Here is a 14069-nt window from a genome sequence, read left to right on the forward strand (position 1 = left end):
GGTACTATACATTGACATGTGGTCACTATTATCATTTAGTTTGTCTTATAATATTCGTTTGATGTAAAATAATAGTCGATGCGCAATATGTTCACAAGATATTCCACAAGGAATATATATTATGTTTGGCATGGCAAACGAATATAAATTCAAGCAAGCATGCCCAGATACCCCTAGCACAATTAGAAATCTGCTTGATGAGCAAGATGCTGCTTCAGGACAACACAATTGAGATCGACAAACTATGTAATATTGCGACCAACTATGTACTATCGAGAATATGAAGCATTGTAATTACTCAAAACACATTTGAATACAAGGTCTTTTACAATGGTTTTTGACATTTACTCATTCTATTCTCAAGATATATTGAATCAGTTGAGTTGTTATCTGGTTCTAAGTCTGAGTGTTGTGGTTCTCCTTGTAATTCAACCTCCACATCTATTATCAAATTCTCTTCTATTTCGTCTACAGTGCATTGAGATACACCAACATTGAAATCTTCTTCATTTTCGTTTTGACAATCATACAACCAGGTTGGCATTTCCTCCTCGTAGCCAGCACTTTCGATGTAATTCAGTATCTTTTCGTTGCAATACATATACACTAATTTCTCTGCTCTGTCTGCTAATAGTCTGTTGGGAATAGTGTTGTGAACATACTTGTACATACTCTAGTTTCTCTCTGAACTTGAATTTGCTGCACATTGTGCGAGTACTTTCATTGCAAGAGGACGTAAGGTAGAGTAATGCTCTCCACCATTCATCATCCACTACTTCCATGCAGGTTGCTCTTTTGCCATTACCTGTACAAAATCATTCGCAAAATGACCTTCTTTTAATCTAAATGCACTAATCCTTTTGATGCAATCAATTCAGTCATGAACGTTGGAGTAGAATGTGTTGACCACGTGATAGAAATCGCCTACCACCTCTGTATTGGACATCAGATCTAAATTCCAATACTCTAGATCGAGCATGTAAGCCACGCTATGGAGTGGACTATGAGCGCTCTTCCACCTTGCATGAAAATACTTAGCCAAAATTTTCCGTTGTTTGCCAGAGAATGGTAATCGCCACTCCTTATCTACTACAGACTCTTTCAGCTCTTCAAGATTTTCAAGACTCTGTTGGACTGACCACCAGATCATCCACACTTTGCCCAAGTTTTGCACCCTTTGATCAAGATTGCGGATCGCGAACATAACGGGCATCATTACATGGTATGCATCCATTACACTCCTCCACCAAGCAACCTTGTTTACATTGCCACATAGACATGTAATTTTATCTTTCACTGTTTCTTTCTGCTCAAGCTGCCATTCATCAAAGGCCACACAATTGAATGTGTCAATCACGGCATATTTATTACGGAGAAGTGATTCCAAGGTATAAAAGTGTGTGTAGAACTGAGTTTCAGCAGGAAGTTTCAGCATCACTGACATGTGCATCCTATACAAATAGAGCACTCTCTGTTGTTTCAAGATAAATTTCAAAACCTGACGTGCTGTATCAATTATTTTGGCGAACCATGTAGTTTCTTCACTAGTGTACCAATCTTTCAGCACCAAGTTCAAGCTATGCGTATTACAACCATTGGCAAAAATGTGTGGAAAGCACTTCTTTATTAATTTACTGGCGTTTTTACAATTCTTTGCATTGTCCATCACAACTTGAACGACATGTTCAACACCAATTTCTTTAATTACATCAATCAAGACCTCAGAAATGTATTTGCCACTTTTAATTGCACCAGAACTATCAATCGCCTTTATAAACGTTTCTCCCCTTGGACAAACCAACATTACATTGATCAACGGTCTTCTCTAAACATTTGACTAGCCATCACTCACAATCGTACATCCTGAAAGCGAAATATTCACAAGTATTATTTTGCCAACATGCTCTTTGACTTTGATGTAACATTTGTCCAAGAAAACATTTCTTATCGTGTGATAAGAAGGAGCTGAAAATCTTGGACCAAACTCACCGATTTTCTTCCAAGCAGCATTCCAATGATTTGTCTACCATGACCAACGCACTTCCAGTAAAGAATATCTTTGGTGAGTATTGTTTGTGCTTCTTCTAGAGATTGCACTCGAAAGATTTGATGTAATGATTTTTTACGCATTTGACAAAGTCCACTTTCATTGTGACGTTTAAAAGGAACACTCCCTAGAATTTCCTCTCCTTGCGTAGGTTGTTCTCCAAGGTTAGTTGGCGTCACTACAGGATCTGCGAAGTTAATATTTGGCTCTGGAAAATCTTGATTTGAAGGCACAGAGCTATATATCTATCTTCTCTTGCCACCCTTTTTGGCAAGCTCTTCTCTCAAACGCTTTGCAACTGCAGGTGCCTGAGAATGTTCACATTTTCTACAATTGTTTTTAGCGCTATCCAGAAAATGATCCCTAATACGTAGTGCACCGCCAGATTTTGTTGTGTGACAAAATTTACATTGCCACTCCATATATCGGTCGCATATGTTGTGAGCATAATCTCACTCTTTGCCAGGAGCTTTTTTATTCTTTGGCTTCTTCGTACCACTTGTGCCCACATTTTTCTCCATTGCTTTTAAATTAAAACTGAAGAGAAAAGAACAAGATGTTACAAACTGAAAACAATTTTTTTATTTTCAATATATATTATAATTTAAAAACCATTCAATATGAAAGTAACCATGATGCACAATATGAGATTTTCAATGCACGCTAGTCAATACACATATCGATCACCTATATTGTGAGCAACCATACACATTGCAATGTAATCTATACATGGCGTAATAACCATAACAATGCTATGAAGCTCTCTATACAATTATTATTATAATGATTATTTATATGTCCACTTTGATTTGCAAACAATAAGACATGTCTAATTTCATTTGCTACAAAAAAACAAACGAAAGCAATAAAATATGTAATTGGTCATTTCATGCACTAATAATCTATCGTAATAAATAATGCACTCTCTGTATAAACCAATGCATGAACTAACACAAATAAATCTTCAATATAATCACCCATTTGGGGACTACTTGTATCCATGAAGGATTGTAGCCCACCCATGTAACCAATTCAATATATAAAAGCTATTTTAACCCAATCAAGGATTCTAGCTCTTATATTGTAAATCAACTCAAATATAAGACTTCAAGGATCTTTATATGCCTGGTACACTAGTAGAGGACATCCGACCCTTGACTATCGACTCATCTTTTGCATATACTCATCTTCTAAAACCAATTACAGCCCTCATTTGGATCAATGGCTTCTTCACAATGAGCATGATTCCCCAAGTTTTCAGTTGTTTTGGTTTCGTACCTTTATGTCGATAAACGAATTAAAATTTTTTAGAAGTGGTTACCGAATTAAGAATCACGTTCGGCCCAAAAAAGGACCTGTGACTCTGTAACCTTAGGTCAATTCACAAGGAGATGACAATACCCGACACTCGGATACACTCCCTAAGGATTTGCCTAGCTAAAAGACCGGGGTTAGCACACTATTTACTATATATAATTACGCCCGTCGGGCTTTTCCAATTTCCCTTCGGGCCCGCCAGGCTACTGCATATACCCTGCGGGCCCGCCAGGAAAAAGAAAGAGCCCGGCGGGTCTCGCAGGGAAATTAAAAAAGCCCGGAGGGCTAACCGGCTCTATAGGTTTTTGCAGGTCAAAATCAAAGTCACGTTAACAATTAACGTCATCACGTGATTTTTTTGTGTAAATACTAGAGATATTTACGTAATCAGCTAATCGTGGTTACGTTAATGAAACCCCTGTCCTGTATTAAATACCATGAAGAGGACATAGCATTGATGGGCCCCACAATATAATAGAGCATCGCCTGAAGCATAGTGCAACACCCACATCCCATAAAACTTTGGCAACTTAAGCTCCTTACCAGAAAGCATGAAAGAATTCTGACTCCCTTTTATTGGCAGCCAGGACATCACTGACATAAGCATCATTAGAAAAAAAAAACATCCAAATCCTACCATAATTGATATACTATCCAAGGAAATGAAAAACCCTGTGCACTTTTTGAAGTATCAAGGATGATTTAGCATCATCACCCCCTCTAGCTTCATAGCCATTACAAAAAACCTTGGGACTCTCTGGACCTGTATCATCAGAGGAATCTTTACTTGGATTTGAGCTCGATCACGGAAATCAACTTTAGCCTGTAAATCTTCATCCATAGCATCCTCAGGAAAACCACTCTTCAGAATATCAACATTCATCAAAACTGTAGGAGTTATCTCCTCATAGAGCCTATATATAAGCATAGATGTAGAATCCCTGTCAATAATCTGTTCACAATCAACATGATCTAGGCAATCTTCATATTCATCAATGTCGTCCTCTACTTCCTCATCTACATCCATGCTACTCAGCAATCCATCATAACATTGTAAAGGCTCATCTGGCACCCCCTTTGAAGAGGTACACGCATCAAAACGCTCTTCTATACTATTCTAGTCAAGAAATCATCGATTATGGCATCTTCTTCTGTGAAAACACCATATGCAAACATATTGTTAGTAGCAATCATAGGTTCATGGACATTCTCAAACTCATCTTGTGTTGGGTCCACAATCTCAGTCACTTCATCTACTGATGTGTATATAATAGCTTTATTGATGCAATCATCTGCAGCAAACATGTTGTCCTACTTGACTATAGTGCTGATAGTTTCATTAGTATCCTGTAGAGGCTCATTTTCTTGATGAACTTCTTCAAAATAACCTATGTCAAGGTCAGCATCTTCTGAACCACTTGTTGTACAGTCTACGTCTTCACTGGGACCATTATTCGAGGTAGTGTCTATGTAAGCAATCTTTGAAAAAAATTCATATAATTCTATTTCAGCATTAAACTCATCGTTTACCTTTTCTACGTTGCTCAAAATATGGTCATTTGAAGCTCAATCTGCTACTTCCAAAGCCATATTTGTCTTGGGTTTACTCCTTGCAAAAATATGCTCCCAAAATTCATCATATTTAAGGAACTGCATCTGATCCCCTTCTCCTTTACAGAATACAATTTGGCTTCGTTCGATAATCTCTTTCATTGCCAACTCGATAATCCTTGAGCTTTCATGAACAAACCCATCTGCAAAATAGTCCCACTCTGTGGGATATGTTTTTGCCATCTCGAACCTTATCTTTAAATTCAGAGGTTACAACTTCTTCAAAAGCTGAAATTATCCGATCTTCTGGAACTCCTTGGTTCTTCATCTCCCCTTTATAGCATGGAAGGACTCCATCTAGATCATGTCCTTGAGAAGTTCCATATTGTTCATGTACGGCATCAAGTGCCATCTCCACTCCATCATCAATCTGCTTTTTCATCTTCATAGCTTTTACTTCTTGCAAACATCCTTGAACTAATCCCAACATTTTTGATAAATCTACAACTGCTAGAGTTTTATCATATCCATTGGAATTGTAATCTTCAATAAACTGCATCAACTGTTCTGGCATCTCCACCTTTACCTCCTATCCTGGCTCGTTTCTCGTCAGGTTCACCAAGAATGTCGAGGGATTTGTGTTCGAAAGGTGAGGCGGGAAGGCGCGGGGCCTCTGGCTGTGAGAGGTGGTAGAGAGAAAGAAGTAGAAACAGAGGGATAAAAAACCAATAGGATACCCCAAATGAGGAGTATATCATCAGGAACTGAAATAAATTGTACAAGGGTTGGTCAACTTGACCACTAATAATTACATAAATGATAAACAACAATGGGTTAGGTTATTAGCTCTAGCAGAGATATCAATCTAGAACCGGAGTTTCACTTCCAATCATATCATGATATTGGAGTCTTCTCAACGCAAGTCTAATCCTTCATAGCCGCCTATGCTCGAGCTCCTCAATGAACCGAGATTGGATTTTTTTAGCATCAAACACTGGAAATTATTTATTTGTTGCCGAGCTCATCTTCTTGTTTGCAATGTCCTTAAATACCCCCATATTCGAGGTGTTCACAAACCTGCGTACCTTTTCATCATCAAGATATAACAAAATAGAGCATCAAATTATCAGAGATATTGACATTATATGTATATATTGGTAAGTTATCAAGCTTAATCATAAGATAATAAGATATTAAGAAAAATCTAGAACGAGAGAGAGATATTTAATCATGGCTTAATGAAAATCAAGAAATTTGGCTATGGAGCTTTAGGATAACGAAGAGAGAGTTTGTAACTAGCTATTGGCTAATGAAGAGCCAACAACAGAAATTCTATGTCTTCTTCTATTCTATATAGATGGTCGTCCTCCATAGATTGGTAGCGCCACAAATGCACCATCTTGTCTACTCGATGGCGCCTTGGTCCTTCCAACTTCTTTCTCCTCTCTCCCTTGCTCATTGTCCAGCTCTTGAAGTCCCTGAATGTACTAAGCTCAACCCTTCAACTTGCCATGCTTAAGACCAAACCCACTAGCTCACAGCATGCAACATTTGGCCTTGATCCTCTCTCAGGTGGCGCACCCCCTTCTTCATATGCCGCTATCTCCCCTCACCTGCGCCCTCTTGGAACCTCTATGTTTCCATGGAGCTAGCACCTCAGCTCTCCCTGCTTACTCACGGCCCTGCCCTTCCTTTTTGTATGAGGGCTCCAGCCCCTTGCACTTCCCAACACCTTGGCGGCGGCTCCTTGCTTATCTGCAGCCCCTTGGCTCCCTGCTTACGGTCCTCTGCACACGGCCATGCCATCTACATCCCACTCGTCTCCTTCTGCCCAGATGATAGCGCAAAAACTCTCCTTTCATGCATACTCTGCTTCCATGCAATGTTGTGAGCTGTAGTAGTGTCCTTCTCATGCAGCGTTCCACTTGGATGTCCTTCTCCTTCATGCCACTGGTGGTTCTCCCATGCAACTCACCACATTCCCCTGCTTGTGGCAGTAGCATCACCTTTTTGATACGCAATTGTAGTCGTCACTATTCTTTTATTCAGCCAGTTTCACACAAAAAAAACTTGCTTGGCTTTGGTTCACACCACCCTCTACCTCATGTCCAAACTCCACTCCGCTCTTGGTTAACTTACCACAAAAGGCGCCACATCCACGGGAGTTGCAACCACTTTGACCGCCATTGATCGACAACAATCTTGAGTCACAAACCTTTATCCGGCAATGGCCTTCATGCACACGATAAGCATCCCCATTCATGTGAGGGACTCCTGTTTGCACATCGCTCGACTGTCTCTTGTCATCAATCCCAAATCCATAGTCGCCTTGTTTGACAGCTTTGCCTAGAATAATATATTCCTTTGATAGCTTTTGTTGGGCTGGCAAATAATCTCGCTTGTCTATGTCATAGGCTTACGGTAAAGCGGCTTGACTTCAAGATGCAAACATAGATGATAGCTTTTGGAGAAAGCTCTTTCCATCAAACCCGGTATATATCGCAATAAAGGCATTACAAGTGATGATATTTGCTTTGATAATAGCACCCCATTAGGCATTTATGTTGATTAACATTGTCGAGCACAACATTTTGGATCAAAGCATTGCTAAGAATAACATCTTAGCATATCATGCTGTTAATGAACTGCTAAGATTATCCTTCAAATAAACCCGATATGCATCTTGTTATTCTTTTTCCCATCGTGAAATCGGAGCCGCACAACAATGGATAGTAAAACCCAAGAGCAAACTGTCACATAGATTGACTCGGTTGTGCAATAGACTGTCCTCCTAAACCCAATGGAGGATCACAGTAGAGTCCTCGCAAGAGGTAGCAACACACAAAGTCATTGCTAAAGCCAATCATGTGGAAAATCTTGACCTTCTTGACAATCTTATAGATATCCCTAACTGGTCCATTAGTATTAGTTTGATCAAATAAAGAAGGAAAAAAATTAGAAACTTCCCCTCTTCTCTACTGAGTGTCTGGTTGTATGTGTAACTATATGGGTTGCTGGCTCCTTGCAAAAGGCAGGGAATAGAAGCCCCTCTAGTCCCATTGCAAAATTTCTTTGCATGGGCTTACTTGTAGCTTTCTTGTTTTTCTTAATAAAAACATGTGGAAACTGCACAAAAAGAAGAAAAGAAAAGATAATGGAGCTAGTGCTACAGACGGGAGCATGGTTGCCTTGCGAAATACCCGAAATAACACAATAAACAGCATAAAACAGACTAACCGGCATACCTGGCACAATCACGTGGTCGCATGATCGCAAGATACACGAACAGAGAGAGACAGAGAGCGAGAGAGATTGAGAAAGCACGTGCACGCGCACCTCCTAGAGCGGAGTGCTACGCCGGCACGGTGAGAGAGAAGAGAGGAGAGATGAGAAGAAGAACGCAGACACTGGGTGCAATCTCCCCCCGTGCAAGAGTGACCATTTTCCTCTTGCACGTATTTAATTTATAGATTCTTGAATGGTCAAAGTGAGTACAAACTGGTCGGCCGGTCATAAATGGGCAAAGCTCATAAAGAGCACTTGAATAATAAAATGTACATAAAATATGATATCCTTTTGCAATAGCTTAGCTCAGTCAAGCCTTTTCCACCTGTCACAGCTACAATAAATAATAAGATATCAATTCCATAACATACCTCTCCGTTGGAAAGCAACAGTCCTCAGTTGCGAAGATAAAAATCTGCAAACAATACTTGTCAAAAACAGTGATTAGTATGTTGTGTCAAAAACATCACATAATGAAAGAAAAATTTATGAAACTAAACAACATTAGCTTATACCTGCCGTCATCCACATACTACCTATTCTAGTGTCCCATACCACTAGAATAAGCAGTATATGTCATACCCTGATGAATCGGGATATCATTGGTCACACTCATCATTGTATAAATCAATTCTCATTAATCTCAAGTTCACTTCCATAAAGACTGTCGCGAGACAGAAAATCATCATATACCAATTCCAAATCCAAATCCAAATCCAAAATATATTTCCTTTTCTATACCCGGGTAACAAAATCATACCAGTTACAATGGTGGCCAGCCACTGCAGCATGATTTTGTGATCGGTGTTGCCTAAATCGGCGAATCTGCACTAATGTTGCCTAAGTTGGCGAATCTGCATTTGATATAAGTTCAAAAAGCGTGAATCTGTAGTTTGTTGTCGTGCTACCTAATTCGGCGAATCTGCACTAGATGAGCATTCACACACTGCCTAAATCGGTGGATCTGTGTGCTTGTGACCAATGGACTAGACAAGACATAAAAGGGAAAAGTTTTTACTATGTGTGTGACACCATTTTGGAGTATAGAAAGGTGCTTACAAAGTGTTGGTCACTATCCAGAGCACCGTAGCTCACATGAGTAGATGCATAGCTTATTGACAAATTATCTCAATAAAGAATTCTTTCAATACAATCAGAAGCCATGTCCTTAGTAGTGTTGTTTGAGTATTCAGCATAGAACACAATGGAGAGAAATGAAATAAGAAAAGAGGAATGACGTATTTGATGTACATACCTGGAGGGTAAACTATATTTGAATATATAGACCATTGTTGGTATATGGATGAGGTACAAGTGTTGCAACTCGCGTTTTACACCAAAGTATAGTTAACAAAGTCAAAATGTTTTGTAACCGTGTTGTTCTTTGTGGAATGGTATATGTGTAGGACTTTGAAAATCATAGAATTTTGAGAGAGTCCTATTAGTGTATGATTACTTATGGTTACGAGAAGATTTTTCAAAACCAAAAATTAAAAATGCGGAGAGAACTCACCTATGTGCTTTCTGTAAACCATTAGACTCTGGATGATGTACTACATCTGAAAATATGTACTAGTTTGTGCGTGGGGAGAGAGGTACAAGTAGGAGACAACTGTAACCAACAAACTAAGACCAAAGTATAGGTAACATATCCAAAATGTGATAGTGTGGGGTTAATGATTAGTCAGGAACTTGACAACTACAAAGGGGATTAGTATACAACGGAGACAAATGTGAGACAACTGAGGGGGAAAGCAATTTTCTACAGTGTTAACTTAACAGCCTAGATAAAGTAGTCACAATCGAAAAAATGTATGAACGACATTGTTACCATATACATGTGGTAGTGATGTGTGTGAACACACTAGGACCGTCGGGGCATTTTTTCCCTCCTTAGGAGGTTTTTTCCCCCGTGCATTGTATATACACCCATCACTCTAGGGCTATCTATCTTTCCATTGCACACTAAGTAACACACTCTCTATTGTGTGCCTTGAGATTCCTTCGTCTTCTCCAAGCTGTGTGTGTTTCTCTGCAACCCTAATTCCAACAATTGGTATCAGAGCAGGTCACGTCCTCCCAGGCTTAGTCGCCAGCTGCTCCAGCACACGCCTGCTCACTTTCTCCAATTTCACTGAGCTTTGGCAAGCGTTCGCAGGTCGACAAATATTTTGGGCTCATTTCGGCCTCCGTTTCCACTACAGGCAGTACTACACTGGCTATTTTGTCATTTTGTGCAAAATTTATGTCAGTGCCGATTTCTTCATAACAGGTTCCTTATAGTCTTCTACGGTTTGTGCTATATATCACAGGTTGTTCCCACTCCGTTTCTCCTATTTTCGGGCAGTTTTCACATCAGGTGCAGCATTTACCATGGCTGACAACAACAACACAGATGTGTTCAAGATGTTTGCTGCTGAGGACAGGTTGGATGGGGACAACTACCCTATGTGGGCTTATATGATGCAACATGTTCTTGTGTCAAAGGGTGTCTGGAACATTGTGCAGGGCATTGATGTACGTCCTGGTTCTGAGGATGTAGGTGATGTTGAGGATGTTGCAGGTCTTGCTGCAAGGATTGCAGCTGTTAGAGTTGTTTTGCCTACGATAGAACAAGCTCGTTGGGATGTTAAGGATGCACAGGCTCATGCATTGATTGCGTTGTCTGTGAAGCGCACCATTGTTCCTCACATTCGTTCAGCAAAATCTCCAAAACAGGCTTGGGATATTCTAGCTGGTCTTTATGCAAGCCGCAATGAGTCTAAAATTGCTTTTCTTTGTAAAGAGCTAGAGTTGAAGATTATGCATGAGGAAGATGATATGGACACTTTCCTTGCTAGTGTCAAGGATATCAATGAGAAACTTATTTCTGCAGGTGAAGTTATTTCAGATAGTTCCCTTGTGCAGACTGTTCTTGATGCCTTACCAGATTCTTACCAGACTTTTGCTAGTACTTGGAGACTTATGACCCAAGGAAATCCAGAAGTTTTCAAGTTTGATGCATTATGCACATTGCTGTTGCAAGAGTCACTTTCCAAAAAAAATAGGACTAGACAACGTGCAGTTGAACAGGCTTTTATTGCTTCTCAAAGAAAAGGTGGTAACAGCAATGCAGCCACTTCTTATGATTCTGCTGCGAGTGGCAAAAATTATGTTCCTAATGCTTCTACTGGGAGCAATTCGTTTGGAAATTCTCGTGATAAGGGCAAAAAGAAAATACGTTGCCATTATTGTAAAGCCAATGATCACTTGATCAAGTCGTGTCCTAAGTTGAAGGCCAAAGATGCTACAGTCGGAAGAGTCGCGGGACCTCCTAGAGTAGAGTGCTACGCCGGCACGGCGAGAGAGAAGGGAGAGGAGAGGAGAATAACACAAACACTGGGTGCAATCTCCCCCCATGCAAGAGTGACCATTTCCCTCTTGCACGTATTTGTTTTATAGATTTCTTGAATGGTCAAATTGGTCAAAGCTCATAAAAGAGCACTTGAATAATAAAATGTACAATGTATATACTTTCATTCGCATAGGCCTAGCTTGGTCCTAGTCTTTTCCACCTGTCAGCTGCAACAAATAATGAAATATCAATTCCATAACATACCTCTCCATTGGAAAGCAACTGCCCTCGGTTGCGAAGATAGAAATCTGCAAACAATACTTGTCAAAAACAATGATTAGAAATCTATATCAAATAGTAACAAAATTCATAAAATTAGACAATATTGCTTATGCCTTCCGTCATCCACATACTACCTATTCTAGTGTCCCATACCACTAGAATAAGCAGTATATGTCATACCCTGATGAATCAGGATATCATTGGTCACACTCATCATCAATCTCATAATGTCAAATCTCATCACATAAACACTGCCATAATAATCACCAGATACCAAATCCCAATCAAATTCCAATTCCATAGTATAAGTGCAAATCCAAATCACTTTCATTATGTACCTGGGTAACAAAATCATACCAGTTGCAATGGTGGCCAGCCATTGCAGCATGATTTTGTGATCGGTGTTGCCTAAATCGGCGAATCTACACCAATAAGACGTGCTGCCTAAATCGGCGAATCTGCACTAATGCTGCCTAAATCGGCGTATCTGTATTTAATATTGCTTAAAAATCATGAATTTGTTATTTATCAATGTGCTGCCTAAATCGGCGAATCTGCATTTGATATAAGTTCAAAAAGCGTGAATCTGTAGTTCGTTGTTGTGCTGCCTAAATCGGCGAATCTGTACTAGATGAGCATTGACACACTGCCTAAATCGGCGGATCTGTGTGCTTGTGACCAATGGACTAGACAAGGCATAAAGGAGAAAAGAAAAATAGTTACTATGTTGACATCGCAGTGCAGTATATCAAGGCACTTACAAATTTTGTGTACAATCCCAAAACACCGTGGCTCACATGAGTAGCTGTAGGGTTTATTGACAAATCATCAAAAAAGTACTTGTAGTACAATTAGAAGCCATGATCGAAGCATTTGATGGAGTATTCAGTGAGCAGATAATGTAGAGAAACGAAATTTAAAAATAAAAGTGATGTATCTGAGATTCCATTTGATAAGTATCAGTGATGACATGAGAGATGTTGGGTTGCCTAATCTATAAAAGATTGTTGGTAAAGCAATTATGAAAAGGGGAGTGAGGTTAATGTACATACCTTGAGGGTACACTGCATCAAAATTATATGAGCCAGTGTGTTTGTGGAGAGAGATATGATCGTAACTTGCATCTGAGGCGTGTCAAACAGATTTGTAGAAGCTAAGGAGAACTGCGACTATCAAACTTGCACCATAGTATAATTAACAATTCCAAAATATGTTAATTTTGTGTTAGTAATTTGAAATAAAATAAAAGACTATGTGGTCTGTTGAGAATTTGATTCAAGATTAGTGTGAGATCACATATTTAGAACATACAGTGTTATCACTTTGATTCAACCATTGGAAAATAAATTAACTGAAGCTGGAACACAAATTAAAAGTTAGCCATAGTCCTGTGAAAATGGAAATGTGAGAAAATGTTGCAGTCCTAACGAAATAGCATAGATAAACAAAAACCATGAACAAGGCATTAAAAAATGTAAATCAGGAGAGCTAATTGGATTTTATAGTGCAATGTGGGAGACAAAATTACATTGAGGACTGACAGACGTCTAAGATGATTAATCGTGACTGATTGGACAAACAACCCAAAAGTAATTTGATCTTGAGCTGCCTTTGCCTAGAAGGCTTTATTATGACAAAATATGTGTTAAGTAGAGCTAGAACTAGGGATGAGAATGTAGATTTTTGGTTCTCTTTGGCGGTCGGAGAAGAGATGATGATTTTATGTTGAACAGGGGACGTTGTGATGAAAAATGCAGTTTTATGTCGGGACTAGTGTAGGCATAGACTAGAAAATCTAGAAAAATGACAAGTAATGAATAAATAAAGAAATTAGAGGGGTTTTTTTATCACCGTAGATACGGTGAACTTCTGCTTCCCATTTGTAACCTGCAGCAATTGGGGTCATTTCTTTCCAGTCAGAACGGTTGTGTTGTGGTTCTTGAGACTGCCATGGGCCATATTCGAGGCGAGAAAAATAAGGTTTATGGTCATCGTACCAAGCATCGGGAAGGGTGAGATTGGTAGTGGGGATGTGTTCACGTGCGTGGATTTCGGCTCTGTGTTCTGATAGATGGTCAAAGAGATAGGGTGAATGAACATCCCATTGATTACCAATGCAAACGTCGCGAAAATCCGCAGACATACGTGGTTTGTGATAAGTATCATACATGATGAGGATATTGTGGGGGTTATTACATAGAATTTTACCAAAGACATTGTGGAATTGGTTGGGTGGTACACAATGAAAAGACT

This window comes from Adiantum capillus-veneris, chromosome 15 (assembly GCF_014529385.1).
Source record: "Adiantum capillus-veneris isolate H3 chromosome 15, ASM1452938v2, whole genome shotgun sequence".
Taxonomy (NCBI): Eukaryota; Viridiplantae; Streptophyta; class Polypodiopsida; order Polypodiales; family Pteridaceae; genus Adiantum; species Adiantum capillus-veneris.